The sequence below is a fragment of the Rhinolophus sinicus genome, linkage group LG09 (genome assembly GCF_036562045.2).
Source record: "Rhinolophus sinicus isolate RSC01 linkage group LG09, ASM3656204v1, whole genome shotgun sequence".
NCBI lineage: Eukaryota > Metazoa > Chordata > Mammalia > Chiroptera > Rhinolophidae > Rhinolophus > Rhinolophus sinicus.
Genome location: NC_133758.1, coordinates 107,931,835 through 107,948,588, shown reverse-complemented (window position 1 = coordinate 107,948,588; position 16,754 = coordinate 107,931,835). Strand labels below are relative to the sequence as shown.

At 43.5% G+C, this 16,754-nt stretch overlaps 1 long non-coding RNA gene across 1 annotated transcript in view; it reads right to left on the bottom strand.

Annotated features, from left to right (window-relative positions):
- Positions 1–14,402, bottom strand: part of LOC141573097 (uncharacterized) — a 54,969-nt gene extending 40,567 nt beyond the window's left edge. The window contains exons 1-3 of the long non-coding RNA XR_012498659.1: positions 14,300–14,402; positions 10,758–10,873; positions 8,894–9,186 (exon numbers count right to left, since the gene is read on the bottom strand). This is a non-coding gene — a long non-coding RNA (uncharacterized LOC141573097). The remainder of the gene's footprint in view (positions 1–8,893; positions 9,187–10,757; positions 10,874–14,299) is intronic.
- Positions 14,403–16,754: the final 2,352 nt, after the last annotated feature.

Here is a 16,754-nt window from a genome sequence, read left to right as displayed (position 1 = left end):
GTTGCCTGAACATGGCCTATAACAGGCTGACGTGTCCCTCATTATGTAAGGAGTTTGCTATAATCTAGGAAACCCTGGATAACTATTTACTGGGGCTATTCATTTCTTTATTGATACTAATGCTATCATTTACGGTTCGCTGATAAGTCCTTATATACATGGATACACATATATCCCCATTATATAGAAACTAAAGCACAGAGAGGTTAAGAAAAGCATCCAAAACCACACAAGTATCAGCAGTGGAGCCAGGATTTAAATCCAGACAGTAGACCCGCCGAGTATATTAAATTGCTGCCTTAAGGGATCCATGGGGCTCAAAACACTTGGTTCACACCTTCCTCCTACCCATCCAGCCCTTTCCACAGATAGTCCTTCCTGCAGCCGTCTGCTTCTTGTCAGGCTCATTAACTTAGGACCGGACACAGTTTGAGGAGCCCCCATGCAAACAGATCCCACGTAGGGTCCTTATGTAAATAAATCCTCCGATGACTCAGAGGTGGTCTGGTTTGAGGCCAGAAGGTGGGTTTTAGTTTGGGAACGTCTTGTGCACCACCCAGCTGTAGGCAATTGCTGGCTGCGTCCCTGCCTTGGTGAGTTCTCACAAAACCCACAGTTGTTTTTTACCATGAACTTCCTTTCCTCTTCCAGGAAGGGCCACATTTCTTTCTTTTTCTCGTTAGATACTCAATATCCCTTGCCCCCACTTTCCTCTTACCATTTTTAGAACTTTGTGTATTTTTCTTTGGTTTATAGCCTTTGCTGTTACTGCCCTCAAAATTCCTCAAGGGCTTCTAAAGGCTTTTTATGTTTCTTCCCTCGTCGCAGGATGTAAGGGAAGGCGAATTTCATTCAGGTGGATCCAGCATTGTAGTTGAAAAAGAAACAGTCCCTTCGGAGATTGTTTAACCAAAACAAGAAAGAAAAGTAAAATTTCTGGGTTGTAAAAGTTGTACATGTTCACTATAGAAAAATTGGAAAATATAGGTAACTAAAATAAATGTAAAAACTACCCATAATTCTTACCCCCTGAGATTACTGCTTTTAGTTAATATGTTAATATTTTGATGTTTCCTGCCAATCTCTTAAATACGTTTTAAATAATTGTGATTTTACAGTACATGAAATTTAGAAGCTTGCTTTCTCACTTTATCTTATAATGTAAACAATTTTTCTAAATCTGCAAACAAATTATTAGAAGAGTGTTTGCCAAAGCATGCCAAAGACCATTGGTCTCTAAAAGTATCCCACAAGAAATATGAGGACCGTGGTCAAACACATTTGTGAGACAATGTATGCGACATGCCCCCCACCCTCTAACCCGCCTTACAGATGTATATTGGCTCATTTAAATATCTAAAAAGCTGAGCAATTAAGAAATGTGTTTCATTTTATTTACCCAGCATTTCCCAAAGACACCAACATGCATCCCATTTTTGGAGGAAAAACAAGAAATTTTCATTAAACCCTGTAGAAAAATTTAGTTGAAGTTAAAAGAAGAGATGTAAGGCTACATGGTTTTCCAGATTCAATTCAAATTCTTAAGAAGAAACAAACAAACTAACTTATTAACCCATTTCAGTTTGTATCTGACAGTCACACACTGTCCAGCCTCTGCTGGGTCCCTTCTATTCAGTTTCTCATTTCATTCTCATCACCTATTGTTGTACCCATTTTACAGATAGGAAAACTGAAGCTGAGAGAGTGAGAGAGACTGATTCAAGGGCACAGGACTTCCATCTGAGACTACACTCTCCACAGCATTACAATTGGCTCCAGTCCTTCTCTTCTCCCAGTAGCCAGCAACGGGCATAATAGCTTTCGATGCAGAATTAAAATCAGTGGTCCAGAGCTAAAAGGGTTCATCCTAAAACCATTAGCCATCTTCAGTCATTTCATTATGCCCCAGCATGGGAGTAATCTTATTCATTCTTATCATCTAGCAGCACCTTCATCTAAATGCATCGCACGTGCCTGCATATTTGGATTATAAGCGAAATCTCATTCTCATTCATTAAAATCACTTAATGTATTGAATTGCAACCCTTTTATTTGGTACATTAGAAGATGTTAGGAATGCGAAACCAGGAATCCATTTTTAGATAGAAGACTGACAAGCAGATCACAGACCACCTTTCCTTTAACAAAGAGGGGCTGGAACACAGTTGGCATACTCCATGGGTTTCACTAGGGCAGGAGGAAATAAAGGAAAAAGCAGAATTCTTTGAACTATCCCAAGTCAAATGCTTTATATCTGTTATCCTATTTAATCTTAAAGCCACGTAGGAAACAGTTACCGTTATAGCCATTACACAGCTGTGAAAACAGAGTCACCAAAGAAACTACTTGTCCAGGTCCATGCACTTAGAAATTCAAGACCTGCACATAGATCTTCCTGAACTTAAAGCCCTATGGTAGCTGTCACATCCATCTACCACTTCCAAGAGAAATGGCCCAAGATACAGCCCCTAGCCCAGGGAAGTCTGCTGTGTATTGGCTGCCAGCAGCAAGGTCAGGAGAAGCTAACCGTTGCCTGTAATAGTCCTGGTTTATTCCTGTTATTCTGGCATAATTATTAATAGCACTCCTTTCATTCTCAATATTGTCCCAACTTGGAAGGATAAATTATAAGGTGCTTCCAGGTTGAATGAACACGTCCACCCCTCAGGAGTAAAAACCCATGACAAAAACCTGAAGGAGAGTGCAGCTACCATTCCAGAAAGAAAACATTAACGGTGACAGACAGGGTTATTTTAAAGCTTCATGGCTCATCCAAGACTCTTATCTATCCTCTTGAGCAAACAGCAACAACCCAGTTGAGAGGAAAATGGTAAGTGAGTTTGTTTTCAGGGATAGGAAAGCAAAGGAAAAGCTGAGGAGCAGCATTTCACCGCCTGCCAGCTGCAGGGAGAGGACTCAGCTAATACAGGATAGAAGGAGACATGCTGAAGGCTGGAGGGCGTGGGAGACTGACTTGGGCCTGAGAAGGAGCCCTAAGCTGAGCTGGAGAAAATCAGGACGGAGCCCCAACCCCAACCCTGGAGCAACTGGACAGATGGGCACAGAAGCAAGGTGGGGATCCTGTCACAAGTCCTGGAACGAAGCTGTCGGCTGGGTGGGAGGAGCCAGGCAAGTGTCCAGGGAGGTCCAATGTCAGAGGAGGAGCAGCAGACCTGACGCCTGGGGTCCCTTGGACGGGTCTGCAGGGACCCAAGAGAAGCCAGCGAACTGGAAACAGAAGTGCCGGGGGCATGGGAAAAAAATGTCGTCAAATACTAAAGTCCCAAACGTCAGGCCAGAGAATCCGGTAGTACCATTAGCTATGTGGCTACATACGTAGTTGAGTCTTGGATTTCAAGAAAAGCTAGAGCTGAGAATTTTATTTATTTCGCTTGCTTTTGTAGTTAATTGTTTGATGCATTAATGATGAAAACAACTTTTAGCTATCTCACATATTACATTCCTATTTCGTTTACCTTAGCTCTTTCCCCACCCCCGCTTTGGCACCTACTAATGAATCCAAAATACAAAGTCATTCGTGACAATAATTGAGATGCAATTTCATCATCTCCCTCTTCTTTTGTGTCAGAGAAAAGGTGTCCACATGGCACACATTACATAGTAAGTCAGGAAACTACATAATTACATATTATATAATATGCTAATGATTACATAATAAATGATCATTTCTTATTATGGCTGGTCTTGTGGTCAGGGGTTGGCCCGATGATGACGGAGTTTGCTGTAGGAGAGATGTCGCTGGGTAAGTCTCAAGTTCCCCTCTCTGCTCCCAGGACATTTACAACTTATCAAGATCAATAAGTTCTAGAATACAACCTCCTCTCACCTACTAGACAAATGGACAGTAAGAAGAGGCGCAGTCATCAGCTCTGAAAAGGGACAAATTCCATCCTTAACAGAGTTCTGCTCCAGCACCTCACCTACCCCAGTCAAGGATACTTACGTCCTGTTAGTGTGTCTGAGACAGACTGCAAGCTCTCTATCTGACAGTACATCCTACATCCTGCGCAGGCCAGCTTTAAATATCGGTTAATCTTGAGCATTTATAGGTGTGTTGGTTAGAGGGAGGGGAGATGCAATGCGGAGCCTAAGCTACAAAAGCCAATGGATGTGTTTTATTGTTGATGCTACAAGGAAACAGCTAGGAAAGCAAGAAGGCAAAAAGGTGTCATCCTAAGAATCAATTCCAATGACTGGTAGCTGCAGTCTGATGCATGGTGTTGAGAAGGATCCTGAGACTCACCAGGAAAAAACTGCTCCATGAGCTATGTCCACCGGAAGTGCTAGAAGTGAGTGTGCTGCCATGGCATGAGTGTCACGAGACACCATTTTAACCAACTCATGAGCCCTCTGCTATTTATAGGTGTCTGGAATGCAATGCTGGTGGGACAAGCCAGTGATGATTTGTTCATGAGCGAGAAAGAAGTTTGGGAAAAAGACACATCCTGATGCTTTGAAAGTCACAGCCAATCTCCTTCCAAAAAGACTCCCTACGTAGCAGGAGAACAAGAGGATGAAGTAATGTCCCAATGGAGAATGGTGCTGAGCTGATGGAAGGAGCCATGTGCAAACCACAGTGAGGAGCTGACCCCCAGGACAGACACGAGGGACGATGGGCCAAAGCCATGGCATTCAAATTGGCTTCCAGCCTGATTCTCACTGGGCTGCCTGAGACTTCAGAAGAGAGAGCTATAATGGAAAGAAACAAAGAATTTGGACATGAAAGGACACAAGCAATGTTGCTTTGTGGTTCCAAAAGAGAGTATGACACTCGTGGGGACACAGAGGTTCTCCCCACCTTCTCAGTATGGGGCCTGTTGGATTAGAAAGGAGAACCCACCGAATCTCCCAGAACAGAGAGGGGTGATGCATTCTCAACACCAGTAATGCCGGTACCCAAATCTGTCAAGGCATTTGCATATGGTCACCATGGCAACTGATAGCCAGAAGGCCACCAGCAGGAAGATCCCAGTGAATGAGGTACCCCAGCATGTCTCTCCTCTGAGACAGAGAAATGGATTTGGAGAGGCTGGCCGACCAGGATCTTCCAGCAGGAGCGAGTCACGGAATTGGCAGCAGTGACTACTACTGGTGATTTTTGTTGTGCCCCAGGGCCTAGGGCCCGAAAATCCCTGCTTCCCTGCATCTTTGCCACCACAGCCCTGGTGGAGCATCACTATGCTTTGTCCTGCCTGCTGCTCTGAGGCCAAGCCTGTACTCAGCCCAGACGTTTTCATTCTCCTCCATCAGTTTCTAGAAGGGTCTCTCATAGTTTTCTATTTCTCCCTTTCCCAGAAGCCCTTGTCTCAAGTGCCTGACCAAAGGAGTCAGTGTGTCCCTCGTAAGCTAGTGAGAGGGAAAAAAATGCTTCACAGAGCCGACTAGGAGCGAAGCAAATGATTCTGTGGAAACATTTAATTCATTCTTGGCAAGCCAGGCCATGAGCCTGGAAAAACAGAGCTGCTGTGTGATCATCCAGCAAAAAGGGTTATGCTTTGCTATTCTCCTCCGGAAGGCTATTCATTGGGCCATGGAAAAAAAAGCAAAACAGAACTAAAGAAAGGTAAAGCTGACATTCTCTTCGGCAATCTGGAAGTAATGACAACAAGGCCGGTGACTGCTATTGTTAGCAGCACTGGCGCAGTAGAGAAAGCTGGCACAAGACCAGTGGCCTGGGTAAGCAATTGGACTGACCGTGCAGCATACTGCCCTACCCCAGGGGCCGGAGGTCGGGCTGGCTCCGATTTGGTCTGGGGAAACTCTGAGCACTGCCCTGTTTGGATCCAGCTCTGGGCCTCCTTCTCCCTACACATGAAAATGGAGGACTGCTAATGGTTAGACCTCTTTGCCTCCAACCTACCACTAAGGGAAAGTGGAATGGATTTATTCATCACTCATGACGTGTCATTTCACTCAGAATAGAATTGTCTGATGTTTGAAATATTTGTAAATGCTGTTACAGGTGGACCTGGCAACCTGAATCCAGGAAGGATTCACAGACTCCAGAAGCCTTCACAGAATCAGCAGATTCACAGACTAAGGCCACATCTCCTTGCTTCTTTTGTGGACCCTGCAAAAGATCAGAATTCCCTTTCCTGGCAAGATCTGATAGACATAATCAACTCAGTGCTTTAGATGGCCACTACCGCTGAAGGGAGTTGGGACATGACCTGAAACATATACGCCCTCCCAGCCTTGGCCCCGCATAAGCTTGTCACTGACACTGCTGTTACAGCTGGATGGCTACATCTGGCAAGAATGAATGACCGGCCCAAGGTCAGGCAATCTGGGAGTGGCATTGCCCCAGATGCTTGCCGAATCCAAACTAGTCTTGACTGAGACCAGCAGCCCTCCCCAGCTCGCTTTCCATTATCTAGCCTTCAGATTACTCAGACCCTTGGCTTCTGCTTCTGGTCCTCCTGGACGCCTGCCTTTAGCCTGGCCCCTGCTTCTGAGAATAGACACACAGGGTGAAGTTGTTGCCTTGGTTCTGACAGTCGCCGACACAGAGGAGAGCCTAAGACGATTAGAGAGCTACCACACGCATACCCCAGGGGCCACACTACTGAAGATCAACACATACTAGGTGCCACCCGGGCATCAATTGTTTTAGGGGAGCGATGTCTCCCTCTCTGACTTACTCCTTTATTCTTTTACTGTACTCACAGCTTTGAGCCCCTGTGGTACATGTCAAGATCTGTAAAGGACATGAGAATACAAAAAGGAGAAGAAGTGGCCCTTTTTTAGAGGACTCTGTCTAGAAGAGACACACTGCCTAGCCCTACAAGGACTAAGTTGTCCCCTTTCTTCTGTGTCACAGTCCCCGAGACTAGGCATTCCCCACCTCCTTCTCCACACTCTGGATCAACTACCATCCCATTGGTCCTTGGAGGTCCCCTCTGGAGCTGGATCCTGGCAAGGAACTGGGTGGCTTGGGCCAAGCCTATCTGCAGCTACAAAGGCCAATGGATGGGTTTTATTGTTGATGCTACAAGGAAAGAGCTGGGAAAGAAAAGTAATGTCAAAATAAGGGTGGGAGATTAATTATCTGTCATTTTCTCTGTCATGGTCACTGGTTGGCATTTCCCACCTCCTCTTGTGACAGCACTGGATTTTTTTCCACCGAGTAGCTTTATTTCTGAACCTTCTTCCTCCCCAACCCCCACCTCCTGAAGGCTACACATCCTGTCCTCAGCTGTAGGTGGGAAAATCTGTGCTCTCAACCCACCTTGCCGGCACCCAGCCCAGCTTAGGTCCTTGCTGATAAGGAAATAAAGAGCACGGAAGGGTGAGGACAGAACAGAGGCTTCAACCAGCCACAGAGAAATGGCAATGAGAAAATGAGAGAGAGGCACAGAGAGGAAAAGACACGAGGGGAAGGCAACCATGAAGGAAAAAAAAAAAGCCAGAGGCTCCCTAAGAAAGCATCATTAATTGGCGATTTTGCTGGGAGCCAATCCTGGCTACCTTATTGCTTCCGTTGGTGTAAAAGATATGAAAAGCGCTATCTTCCCTCTTTGATTTCCTGTGAGATTGAGCTAATGAAAATAGAGGCATGATAGGGGGAGGGGAGGGGGAGGGAGAAAGCTGGGAGGACAGAGGCCCTTCATAACGAAGCCTGGAGGATAGGACCGGCCATAAATTAGTTTCTATCAAAACAGCTTTATGTGTGAAAGATAAGGATGTTTCCTCATTAGTGGTTTTTGTCTGCAATAATTAAGCCTCCACATTGGATTCCAGATAACCATCCCTATCTTGACATCATCCATTCAGCTTAGTGGAGATTGGAGAAGCGGGGAGGGCATGGAAGACAATTGAAGCAAAAACACTTTATTTTCTGTGGGTGGCCATAATAGTAATGGTAGGATTTAGCGAGGACTACAATGGGTGGGAACACATTATATGCCGAGCCAGCTGCCTTCAAATCCTCCTGTTCTCTGGGGGACTTTAATCTCCCAATAAAAAAGCTGAAGCCCTAAGCACCAAGGGGAGTTCAGTGACCCCCTTCATTCCACAACATAAACACAATCAAATCATAAAGATTTCAGAGAATTTCCCAGAGGGTTTTTGTTCACTCAGGGCCTGCTTGCTGTGAATTTGAGCTCTGACTAAACTCTCAACACCTCTTCACCCTCTGGACTCCTGTATCAGCAGTTCTCACTATGCTAGATTAGTCCCAAGGGCAGCCTTTCCCCTTCAGGTCACCTATGCTTGTGTATTCCACAGTTTCATGAAGGCTTGAAGACCGTACAAAGGCTGCCACAAAGTTTTTCTCCCTGTTCACGTCCCACCTGAGGCACTGGCTTCTCATCATATCTTTACGATTCCTCTTTTTAGGACTCATTTGATTCCCTTGAACTTCCAGGGCAAAACTCACAAGTTTCCGTATTTTTTATGTGGAATAAATTATATCTCTTTCCCCCCCTAATTTCTATCCCATTTAAACCGAACCAAGGATTTATCGTTTCACACTCAAAGTCCTTTAAGGGGTTTTCCTGAATAAAAAAGACCATCTTAGCGTACGAAAGACAACCATTTTTTTCCCTTTGTTATTACCCAGATTTCCTCTCCATTAGGTATGAATCTAGTTATGCAATCTTCTGTGATTCTTTTAGTTGTTACCCCAGAAACTGCAACATGTATTTTTAAGAAAGCCTAACAGAAATTTTTTTTTTGGGGGGGGGGATTTAACAGTTTATTATGAGTTGTAAGTGTCTTAAAAACATCGGCCCATTAAACCATGTAGAAATAAGTATGCCGAAAGTCTGCAAAACAAAACAAACTTTAAACATGTTTAGGTAGACAGATTATCTGAAATTCCAGATTTTCCAGTCACTTCATTATTATGCGATGGCAGCCAAGTAATCCTTACCTTCAGTTGGAGTTAGCGTCCTAAACCCAGCTTCATTGCAGATTCCAACTTCCATGTTACCTTCTGTTATTTGCCCTTTTAAGCTTTCCTTCAGGGTTAATATGGCTGTATGAATGGCATCTTCAAGTTCTAGATCTTCGTTGTGTGTTTTCTCAAGGAAAGTTTTCCCATTTACATAGTTCTTTCCCATTGCTGTGGCTTTCCAAATTTTTACGTTTTAAAGTTCCCTGAAATCCTTTAACTCCGTTTGCCTCTCCTCCCATGTTTTCTGTATTGCTGCTATGCATTTTTCTCTGTGTGTTTGTAAAATAAGATATTGTTATTATTGTTTCATAGAGTCAGCGTTTACTTACCCACCATTTTATTTACCCTTTCTATTGCTTTTCAATTCCTGACCGCATTTTCATGCTTCTCTCTAGGATCATTTTCCTCTGTCTGAAAACTCCCTTTCGTGTATGTTTTCTGGCAATAAACTCTCTCAGATTTTGTTTTTCTGAAAACATATTTTCAGAAACATATTTTGGTTTTACGTCTAAGGATGTTTTTTGCTGCGTGTAGATTTCTAGATTGGCACTTATTTTCTCTGAGTGCGTCAAAGCACTACAGTACTAAATGTACTAAAGTACTAAAACCCATTGTCTTCTGGATTTCTTTGTTTCCATGGAGAAGTCAGGGGTTTTTTTCAAAGTAATGTGTTTTCTTTTCTTTGCCTTTGATTTTTAGAAATTTGATAACGAAGTGCCTAGGTATGTTCGCTGTCCAAAAAAAAGAAAAAATCCTGTTAAGAGTTTACAATGCTTCGTAGATCTCTAAGTAATGTCTTTTACCGGTTTTAGAAACTCTCAACCCTTGTCTCTTCAAATATTGTTTCTACCTCATTGTCTCTTTACTCTCCTCAGGTGTACCAAGTCCATGCCCAAACCATGCCACTGAACTTGAAAACAGATTTTTCCCTGGTTGGGCTTCACTGAAGCCCCAAGACCGAGGCTTTGATTGCAGCTCCCGTGAGATGGTAAAAGCTGTTGTTTTAAGTCATTCAGTTTTGTAGTAAATTGGTACACAGCAGTAGATAACTAATTCACTCCCAGAAGATCACCTTTGCCTCTGAATGAATGGTTCAGGTGAAGGCTCTCTCCGTCTGTGCTGGACGACTCCGAGGACCCTGGACACGCAGCTGAGTGGCTGTGGCTACTGTGAGAGCCATCTTTTCGTCCAGCCATGGATGAATCCCGTGCCACGGGCCCTCCTACCTGAGTCCTAGCCTCTTTCGTAGACCCAACTCCACGTCTCACAGCTCATGCGCTTCTGCCTTTCTCCACTCAAACTCTAGCTGGATTGTTGTCTCACTGTTACATTTTCTTTGAAAATTATTTCCACAACTTCCGCGACTTGTGAGACATCACCTTACGCTCCCCACTTGCAAATTCCTCCTGCTTCAGCACATAGGGCAACAAAGATGAACACGTTCAGAAATACCTCAGTTTTTTTTTTTGTTTGTTTTTTTTTTTTTCATTTAACCTATTCTTCAGATTCAATCATCTGCTTTGGAAAGGTGATTCTAAAAGGAGGGGTGGGTAGGGTCTTCACTTGGCAAAAGAAAAGGGGGGGGCAGTGTTTTTCTTCTCCTTTGAACCAAAACCATTTAAGGCAAACGTAATGCTTTGTAACAAAGAGAAAATTTTACTGTTCTCTGAGGTACTATTTAAAATGTCACTTTGCTTATAGTTCCGTGGTTTAAGTTGTCTATGCTTGCTCTTTCTTTCCTCCCGTGGGAAGAAAGCTCGAATGTAAAAAAAAAAAAAAAAAAAAAAAAAAGTCATCCTAACAAATATATTACATTACAAATAAGATATTGAAGATATACCTCACTGAAGCATGTCCGTGTTCTTAGTGATAGCGATGAAGTAACAGTGCTTTGTTTATCTAATTTTGGCAGGTTGTAAACAACTCATAATCCTATGAAGAACATTTTTCTGGCTCCTGAACACATAAGGAAAGAAATATCGAGTATAAATCAGTAAACTTAAATTATGATCCAAACTCAGTTCCTGTCTAGCATGTGACCGTCGGCAAGGTAACTCATTTTCTTGTTGGTAAAATAAGAATATTATTGCACAGAGTCATTGAGAGAACTAAATGAGATACTACACATAAAGCACTGGACACAGAGCCTAGGCTACACATTAAAAAAAGGTATTTTTTAACATAAAGAAGCTGTTTGAATGAAAATTATGTTAGACCTTAGGGACAGTGAAAATGCATTGTATAGTCTTAGACTCAGTTTCCTCACTTACACAAATAAGGGTCAGTCTTCAAACAAATGTACAAAACTCAGTGTATTATAACTAACAGGCAATGGGATTTTTTATGGTTCTTCATAAGTTCACTTGACATTTGTCAAAATAGTGGTTCAGCAAATCCGTAAACTAGAATGGATTCTGTGTGGATTAAACATTAGAAAATTGAACTGTGAAAGTACTAGAAGAGCTGAACATCATATGTAAGACAAACAAGAAAGCTCAAAAATATGGAGTGAACAGTAGACTGGCAGGGTCTTTGCGGCCCAAGGCATGACACAGTGGTGAGTCCCCTGAGCTTTCTTTTTTGCCTAACACATCCTAAATTAGGAGCTGGAGAAAGCAGCAACCCAGAAACGCCAACCAGAACAGACAAAAGAGCATTAAGAAATGCTTGCTTTCTCTAGCCTGGATCAAAAAAGAGGCAGCTCCACAAGACAGAAAATGTTTAAGCACCAACTACGCTATTCTAGCAAAAGAACATGAAAAAAAACATGGCTGCACTTGCACCCCCATCAACACAGGCCAGCTGGGAAGCACAGCCCTCCACACTCACCAGGCTGTAAGGACTTTCCTGGCTCCCCTGCTGGGATGGTGACAGAAAACACTGAGTAGGGAACTAGGACTTTCCCATGTACCAGGTGATAATAAAGAGGTCCTCTTATTACAGAAGCCATGTGGGGACCAACAACAGGGGCCTTCCTCCCTCAGCCAGGATGGTGTCAGCAGAGGTCAGGTGGAAAGCCTTAATTTCCACTCCTGCCAGCGCTAGTTTGCATGTCCTGTTGGTCCAGGACTTCTTACTTGTACTTCAGCACACTGTAAGGGGATGGGTCACCCACCTGTCTTCAGGCACCAGGGCAATGACTGCTGATGGCTTCATCCTCTTCACCTGCCTCCTCCCTCAGGCAATAAGCAGGATGCTTGAACTCAGCAGAATTCCCACTTCCTGTGGGTCATACTGTTCGGGCTTCAAGGTGGCTGGAGAAATGATGTGAATCAAATGGACTTTTGAATCCCTGGCTTTGTCATTTACTAGCTGCTTATAATTGAGCAAGTCAATTCACCTCTCTAACCCTCTGTAAAGCACCTCACGTGGTCCCAAGAATGCTAATATCCTATCAGAGATTTCCAGATTACAGTCCTAGCTTCACAGCTGAAAATGTTCCCTGGCAAACAAAAAAGGATTCATTCCTGTATCTGGAATTTTCAGTTGACTCTGATAGGGACTTCTGGCTTCTCTGTGATCCTCCTTCCAGAGAAAACACAATGGAGAGAAAGCCCAGGACATCTGTGGATTCCTGGCTAGCTGCTCCCTAATTGAATCGTCTTTCATCTGACTCCATGTGAGGCTCTTGTCCTTCTATGCTCTACGTCTGCATTGAAATACATTTCTGTTTTCAACATCCTCAGACCTGTGGGAGATTGTTCTAAAAGAAGTAAGGGATAAGCTCCCCCATATCATATATATATATGTAAATTTACATATATATATATGTAAATCAGACAACAAGCCTGCCAGGATTCATCTCTTGGAAATAACAATAGGCTGCCCCAGACTTTAAAACATCTAATTTGTAAGTGATCTATTTTTATAAACACTGGGGGTGTGGGGGGGGAATGTACAATCTCATTAAAATTCTCATGACAATTTAATGAGAAAGGATTGTCTGCATTTTATAGTTGATGAAACAGGGGTTCAGAAAGATTAAGCACCTTTTTCAAGGCCACACTACCTGTTAACAGGGAACGTAAAGCTAGCTTTCTCCAGCAGTAAACCCCATGTTCTCGCTGCTGGCTTAGGAGCCCCACTGATATCCCTGGCCGGGAATAGGGAAGGGTACTTTGAGTATGAGAAACAACAACACCAAAAAAGCAAAAAACAAAAAAACACGAAGACTCTTTCAAATTTTAGATATAGAAAAGCATGGACATAGCTAAACAGCAACAAAAACATCATAAGAGACCAGACCCTGAGGACAGTCTTACAAGGAAGGCACTTGGGCTTCAGATGGTCGGTCCCGCCCACCTCGACCCCACCCCAATTTCAGTTTCCCCCCTGTTACATGTATGATTTGGAATCATTTGAAACTCTCCTCTTTTAAGCATGAAAAACATTCTAATGGGCGACTCTAAGTTCTCCCTCCATTTCCCAAGTCAGGGCGACTCTAAGCTCTCCTTCCATTTCCCAAGTCAGGGAAGGCCATTGCTTCTTTCCAGTGCCTGAGGGGAAGCTGGGGGCACACAGTAGACGTCTAGTCTGGGACTTAGCTTCGATGATCACTGGGAGAACACTTCGGGTTTCAGGATTTTCCTAGTCCTTACTTCATTTGATTGTCACTGTAACCTTGTGTAAATGACAGAGCACAGACTATTCTCCCACAGCGTTTTAACTTATTTTTCTGTTGTTTAACCAATTTGTATTGAATACCTTCTTTAGGCTAGGAACTTTTAAGTGAACATACATTTATGTAAATTAAGGCAAATTACACCATATAAAAGATTACAAAGCTGAGGGTCACTGAGGGTAGACCAGTTGCTCACATAAATGCTAAGTTACAGAGCAGTGACCAGGATCCTTATTAATCAGGTTCCAGCCTATGGCTCTTCCCAGTAGGTCAGAGGTTGGCAAAATTCTTCTGTAAATGTTCAGATAGTAAACATTTTAGTCTTTGTGGGACATGCAGTCTATGTCACACATACTCTATTCTGTCTTTGTAACATGAAAGCAGTTCTAGATAATTTGTAAGGAATAAACATAGCTGTGTTCTAATAAAACATTATTTACAAAAAATGGCAGTGGACCAGATTTGGCCCATGGCTTGATTTTGGCCCATGGACCATATTTGCTCCCCCGCCATAGGCCACCACCTTGGTTCATGCAGTATCAGCATCTTTCACCAGGTCCTTACATTTGTTGCGGGAGGGGAAGACAAAAGCAGAATAAATCTATAATGTTTAGGTAAGGAGAAAAATGAGGGAAAGGAAATGGATAATGGGAGGAAAAGTTACTATTTTAGATAAGATGATTAGGAAGAAAACTTTGTGATGAGGTGATATTTTGTGCAGAGACTTGACTGAATGAGGCGAGGAAGTGAAACACACATACCTGAAGGAATCGCGTTCAGTAGCAAGTGCAAAAGCCGTGACGTGGGACCATGCCTGGCAATTTGGAGACAGCAAAGAGGCCAGTGGAGACCAGAGGTGTCCGGAACAGAGTGAGAGAGAGGGAGAGAATTGTAAGATGAGGTCAGAAAGGGAGCAAAAGACCAAAACATACAGACATTTGTAGATCTTAGAAAGAATTTGGGACTTATTCCAGCTGAGGTGAGCAGTCATGGGGTTTTGAAAGGGGGCAGGATATCTTATGCCATGGTTTCTTAAAGGTTTACTCTAGCTGCTGCCTGCTGTGTGTGGCTTGTGTGGTGTGTGGTGGGGGAGAATGAAGGGAAGCAAGAGTGAGAGCTCCGTCAGGAAACTATTACAATAGTCTAGGTCAGAGATGTTGTTACCAGGGTGATGGCTGTAGGGATGGTGAGAGATCGTCAGATTTGGGATATGTTTTTAAAGTAGAGTCTACAGAAATTATTGATGAATGTAAAATGAGATGGAGACAAAGTGTGGAGTCAAGGATGAGTCCCAGATACTGTGCCCTCTCATAATCTCTACACCTACCTTTCTGTCCCAGCAGTTGTTATGGCAACGAGGTGACTCAGGTGTAGCCTGGCAGCACCTTGGCCTCCCTGCCTGCACTTTGCATCTCTTGCCTTCTGCCCCAGGGCATTTGGGTACCTGTGGAAGTCTGGAAGATCCAGAAAGGTCACAGCACATGGGTAACTTTTGACCCTGATGGATGGTAGGCACATCTCTTTAGAGAGTCCCGCCGGAGCCGTCAGCAATAACCAGCTCAATCCAACTGCCTTGGATGGGATTTCCCTCTTTGCATTTTACACTTCCCAGTCCCTCACTGTTATTCCCTGGGTTTCCTTCTCAAAATAAACTTTCTCCAGGCAAGCCCTTGCCGGAGGCTCTGCAACTAGAATCTTACTCCATTTACTGAGATGAGGAGAACTGAAGGAAGGGAGAATTTAGTGGAGAGGGCGGATATAAAGAGTTTAGCTCCTGGAGGACAGATGAACGTTGGAGTTTCCTTTGACCTCCGAGAGGAAATGGCAAGGAGACAGTTGGATGACTTGAGTCTGGAATTCAGACCACAGAGTTCAGAAGAGACTAGGCTGTGTTGGGGTGTGACAGGCACCCCGACCTTCACAGACTCCACCAATACAATGAGTCTCCTTATCCCATCGTCTCCTTGGTGGATGACTCCTTTCCTGGACCCAAAGACTAGGATGCAATGACCAGTGGAAGGAATAAACAGAGCCATGTCCTATATTGTAATGACAGCTCTTCCATGCTCTCCTCATTTCATTCTAGCTCCAGCAGATACTGTGTCCTCACAGTCACATTCGAATGAAAGCTTCTCAGAGAAAGTCAGCATGGCCACCTCTGCAGAGGGACATTGTCTGGTGGGAGCCTTTTCCCTCCATGAAGATGCCCCATGATGTTTCAGGATAGGAGAAAAGGGCAATGAGAGGCAGTTAGGAGATGCAGAGATGATGAGCAGCTGGCTCCCCAGGGACTCCTCTGATAACCCCCACCCCTAACCTGAAGCTCCCTTACCAAGACCCTACAAACACAGGACATGGCCTTTGTTTTCATTGCCTTTTAAGTTTCCCAAATGAACACTGCAATTACTGAACAGTTATGTATCTCCATGTGCTTCAGAGATACTGTGTTTTGGCACTTTTGCTATCCTCATTTGGAAAATGCACCCATAAAATCATCAGACTCACCTGCATTATATGTGGACATCAGCAGTGTCATCCTTTGTGCAAAGTATAAAAATTCACCTCGGGGTACCAATGTCAATAAGGTTTAATTAGACCAATTTATAGTGAGCTGAGGTTTCCACTGTGCAATTTATGTTTGAGAATTTCTGTTTCTCAAAGAAAAGGTCAAATGAAACATAAAATTCTATCCAAAAGACTCCTAAAGAGTGAATTTCTCTTGTCCTTTGTGTGTGCCTATGTGTGTGCCTATGTGTGTGCATGGGTGTTGTATCTTTCTTTAGAATGTCCTTATTGATGATAAAAAGGTGATGTTGGGTAGCCAGCTCATCCATCCCATCAGTGAGTACAGGAGGGCAGGTAACACTGGTCTCCTCTTGTGAAGACCTTGTTAGTAGCTCATGGCCCTCTTCCCTACAGAATCAGAGAAAGACTTCACATACACCAACACAGAACACGAACCATAACTATAATTCACTTGGAGTTGGCTTGAGAGATAAGCCATCTTGCTTAGGGGTGGCATATACATTTTATATCTTATCATTGGATCAGAAAACTGTTTGAACTATATTACCTTTAAGATACGATTATGTAATGAAGTTGATTTTACTGAGTTGCACTTTGATGCCATAGTTCTGGAAATTCACCCAGGACACTCTGAAGGAAAAGCCTTGCAACATTCACTCACATTGTTCTACGGATGTAGATGATGCCACG